Source organism: Electrophorus electricus, chromosome 20, assembly GCF_041902795.1.
Source record: "Electrophorus electricus isolate QZ-2024a chromosome 20, ASM4190279v1, whole genome shotgun sequence".
Taxonomy (NCBI): Eukaryota; Metazoa; Chordata; class Actinopteri; order Gymnotiformes; family Gymnotidae; genus Electrophorus; species Electrophorus electricus.
The window spans coordinates 3,710,001-3,715,000 of record NC_137516.1 but is presented as its reverse complement, the minus strand read 5'-3'; the positions used below and the strand labels follow the sequence as shown (position 1 = coordinate 3,715,000).

Sequence of the window (5,000 nt, the reverse complement as noted above, 5' to 3'; positions counted from 1 at the left end):
CCACACACACACACACACACACACACACACACACACACACACACACACACACACACACACACACACACACACACACACACACACACACACACAAAACCCAAAATGGTTGGGGGGGGGGGAAGCCTCTGACTCCCTGTCATAATTGCAGAGCTCTTCAGTCTCCCTTCCCCCCCATCTCAGCCGGTGTGAACCTGCCATAGTCTCTGCTCTGCTCCAAGTAGAGAGACACACACACACACACACACGACCCATCTCAGCCCTCAGCGCAAACTATACATTGAGAACAAAATGCGCCTCCAAACGTTACGGATATAGGGTTTCAGCCCCGGCACCTAAAATTCCCGGCCAAGCAACAGAAGCAGAAGAGCGAGCAAAAGACCCGCTGGAGAAACAGAGAGCAAACTTGACCTCTCTCCCTCTTTTGCTTCGAGAAGCCAGCCAGGATTAGGAATCCCGCCACCTCTAACCCCGTGGCTTCTCTGCCTGCCTCTCTCTCTCTCCGCAGCTGGGTGACCCGTGCTGCTCTGGGCGCTGAGGAAGGCTGACCTAGTCTGTCTGGATGGGGGCTATTGCTTTTGTGTCTCTGTCTGCCTTCCTAACCCCCCCCTGTCTGTGGTGGTTCTCCACTAGATTGCACCCTCTGTCTAACGCGTGCGCGCGCAGACACACAAACACACACACACACACACACACACACACACACACACACACAGTGCCGCACGGTGAGTTCAAACAAACGGCAGCCGCTTCGGAACTCGCGTCCCAGGTCGCGTCACAAACACTCAGCCGTGAAAAACTCTTGTGAAAGACAAAGCAGTGGTAACATCCAAACCAGGAATCACCAGCCAGGACGACCTCACTTTAAACTCATTCACATGTGTGTGTCTCTCTCTCTCTCTCTCTCTCTCTCTCTCTCTCTCTCTCTCTCTCTCTCTCTCTCTCTCTCTCTCTCTCTCTCTCCCCTTCTCTCTCTCCCCTTCTCTCTCTCTCTGTCCCTCTCTCCTTCTCTCCCCCTGTGGATACATTAGCAGTAGTGGGCTAAGCGAGACAGAAGGTGACCAAGCACTGGTGATGGCAGGAATCAAGACCGCTGGACCGCACGCGGACCGGATGCGGTCTGGCTGTACGCCGGGGGGGCTTTTGCATGAGAAAAACGTAAGAACTCATTCAGAACTTGGGTAACAGGAAAGCAAACAAGCCTAGTTCGGTCAAATGCACTGAATGAACTTGCAACAGCGATCTCCTCTCTTATCTCCACGTCTGCGCCTCCGTTTAGTCTGTGCGCAGTGGTGGCATGGAAAGCAAAACAAAAAGAAAACCCCCCAGAACTAACAAAAAAAACCAAACCAAACCCCAAACATGCAGAATAGGATGGAGCAATACTCACCCGCCCCACGAGGGTATCGTGACAGCACCACACCGGGTAGCCTTTTAAAACAAAATTCAAATTTCTGGGCGAAAAAAAAGTGCTACAAAGGAGAGCAAACTCGGTGAGGAAGTAGCTTCCAAAGTCCGGAGTCCACGGGGAAAGGGTGGGTGGGGGGGAGCGAGTTAACTTCCCTCGTCGGCTAAAGTCACACTGAGAACTGAAAGTCCCTCTTCCTCTTTTTTTTTCTCCTTTTGCGCTCTCTCTCGCTCTCTATCCATCACCCCCCACCCCCCACCCCCCACCGGTGCACATACCCGCACACAAGCCCACAGTCAGTCACAAAGCACACTGAAGGTACACAAAGTCCTGACCGGCCCCACACACACTCACAGCCTTGTCTTAGCCTGCTGGGCTATATATGACTTGCTTGACGGACAGGGCCACAGTCTGTCAGGTGACTGCAGTCGGCTTCTTCTATTGGCTGGCTGGTGGCAGCCCGGGGCTAGAGCCCTGTGATTGGTTGCTTTTGAGGTTGCTGAAAGAAGAAGATCTCAGTGTTTCAGACTACTGTTCTGGCCAGGGCAGGGCAAGGCTGCTACATGCTGTCAGCCTGACTCTGATCACAGAGAAAAAGAGAGAGAGAGAGCGAGCGAGAGAGCGAGTGAGAGAGAGCGAGAGAGCGAGCGAGAGAGAGAGCGAGAGAGAGAGAGCGAGCGCATGGGAGGAAATCACAGTTTAAAAATATGTATGAGAATAGTCAGAAACTAGCCACAGAGAAGCAAATCTTAGGCTGCCATTTTGGCTCAGTAAAAAAGGCTAAGAAACAAAGTTTATGCGGGAGGGACATTGGCTGAGAGCCAAAGAGCTTACTCAGTCTGTCACTGATTCTCTTCTCCTTTATTGTAGTAGAATCTAGACATTTCAGGTTCTGACTACACAAAAAGCAAGCGACTTCTTATTGGGGGGGAAAGCCGCCCCACCAGCATGTTGTCTCTCTCTCTCTCTCTCTCTCTCTCTCTCTCTCTCTCTCTCTCTCTCCCCCCCCCCCTCTCTTTCTCTCTCTCTCTTCCTTGGCTTTGGCCCGTGAGTCCATCCTGCCCTGCGATGAGGCCTGGCACCAAGCACTTTCATCCTTATCTGATAACATCTTGTCTCTCCTCCGCTCTCCTCTTATCTCCTCTCCTCCCTTCTTCTCCTCGCTCTTCCGCTCTGCTCCCCTCCCCTCCCCTCCCCTCTCTTCCCGTCTCCTCTCCTCTCTCTCTTTTCCCCTCTCCACCTCTCCTCTCCTCTCCTCTTCTCCTCCCCTCTCCTCTCATCTTCTCTCCTCTCTTTTCCACACGGCACGTTCACAAGGCCCCTCCCCTCCCTAGCCCCCTCTAGAAGCCCCTCCATGCATCTGCAGCCACATGGTGCATGACCCAGTCTAACGGGATCAACATGCACTGTTGCCGAGCTCACAAGTATGTCTGTTTTGCATCTGTGTTCATGTGTCCACGTGGGGGGGGGGATATTTGGGGTCATGAACCATAAAATCATCTCATTAGAACACCCTGATTGCTGTGCAACCTGAGCCTGGTGGGAGGAGCCTGGTTACTCATGCTGTGGGCCGGCTCGCACTAGCCGGGTCCGCCCGCCAGGACCCAGTTTCCTTGCTCTGGAGCAACCCAGTGCCCACAATCCACACCAATGTACGTGTCCTCTTTCCTGACCAAGTATATTCCTATAAATCATTTCATCACAACGTCTGAACCCAGTTAATTACTGGCTACTTATCCATTTTTAATCTGGTCAGTCCAATTAGTTTAGCCCTGGGCGGTCCATACACTCAGTTCCCGCGACTCTCGCCTGGCATTGTGGGTACTGCAGTTCTGAGGTGGGCTAGGGTGGTGGATGAGAAGAAAAGCATGTGGAGGGAGTGCTGTGAAGCATGGCCTGCCCTCTCTCTGAGCGTGCATTAAAAACAACATCTGGACTGTCTGGGGTGGAACAGGCCACATGTGCTGCAGTCATTTGTCAAAGTGGCATGCCTGTCAGGCTAGTTCACGTCCACACTGTCCACTGCATCACGGATGGACAAGATTATCAGGACTGGATTAAGTTGTATCTGAACTGATCTTTGATTGGTTAGAAAAGGTGGATTAAATTTAATGGTAACTCTGTTTTAGGGTTTAAAAAAAACGGCAGGAGAAATGAATGAGAAATTAAGTTTCTAAACTGGAACACCTGGAGTGAAACAGAAGCAAAATGAACCTGTGCTGCCCCCATGATGACTTTAGGTCAGTCTCAGTCTATACCTCTGAAACAGGTGGAAGTCCTACACTCACCCCAGACACACACACACACACACACACACACACACACACACACATATAAACACAAACATATGTAAACTCATATGGGGGATTCTGGGAGGAGCATAGATCAGGAAATTATTTCCTTGTGTACATCAGAGTTGGATGGGTTGGGGTGATGACTCAAATCCCCCCTGAATGAACCCGCTGAACCCCAGCTCTGATCTCACCATGATTGGCCTCTTCCTGTGCCGTTCTGGCCCAATGAGAGCTGCTGTTTCAGGGGTTCAATATCAGCCTGGAATGCAGAACCCCACCCCACAGCCCCACCAGCATAAAAAATAATGTCTGCCTAACATGGGTTATGAGACTTCACACAATGGCATGCGTGTTTGGAATAGCAGCTTTGCTGGTTTGCACAGAATGTGCCAAGCTCATCACTGTCATGCTCTTTGGCGTAGTGATAATCAATTGGCCTGCGCTTTTGGACAGCGGTTTAGGTCCAAGTGATAGACGTGTGACCCAGGCTGAGGTGTGCTCAGGAAAAGGTGGTATTGGTGCGCCATGGAAATTGACCGTAATGTGATGTGATTTGTTTTGGGATGATTCACAATACCGTGCGATGGCATCTTAAGTAAATTTCAGTACTTTCTGTACCTTCTTACTTTTTACTTCTACTCACTATATTTCATAAAAACAATCTGTGCTTTCTAGTCATTGGATTTTAATTCCAGGCTTGTTACTCAAAACATTTGTTTATTATTTAGAATAATAGAACAAATAATAATTATAATAATCTGTCAACTCCAATTCAGTCACCTCGCCAGTTACCAAGTCGATAGCCAATCAAAATCCAACTGGATCTGAAAACAGAACAGGGTCTATGTGATCCTTTCAGATGTATGGCTGCACATTTCTACAGGCCAGATGCGATTTGACTACTTTCACAGCTTCTGGGTCCTGCCTCCGGAGAATGTGAGATGTTTTAGCACAGCAGGATTGATTTTTAGCCCCAGAAGTGCAGACTTGGATTCAAAGAACTTGGAACCAGCTACCACTGAGATTAAGTCCAACATTCTGAGGCTCTTGTTAAATTGGGATGGTGGTACTCAAGTCTTGGCACAGATGTCAGTAAAAATTCTACGGGTATTCTTAGAGATGTGTGTCTATTTTTCTAATACAGTACTGCCTTCTGCCACCTTTGGTTAGCAGTAACAAGCAGATGTCTCATTTGCTCTTCTGACATGCTGGCCTGCTCTTTGGGCACCGGGAACACTGGATGGAATTTTCAATATTTCACGTGTTAAAAAAATAGTTCTAATTAAACACTACACAAATTC

At 49.5% G+C, this 5,000-nt stretch overlaps 1 protein-coding gene across 1 annotated transcript in view; it reads right to left on the bottom strand.

Moving 5' to 3' along the window:
• The window catches only part of LOC113590246 (gamma-glutamyl hydrolase), a 21,749-nt gene extending 19,982 nt beyond the window's left edge, over positions 1 to 1,767 (bottom strand). Inside the window, exon 1 of the mRNA XM_081703210.1 lies at positions 1,388 to 1,767. The gene's annotated coding sequence lies outside the window, so the exon portion shown is untranslated. The remainder of the gene's footprint in view (positions 1 to 1,387) is intronic.
• Positions 1,768 to 5,000: the final 3,233 nt, after the last annotated feature.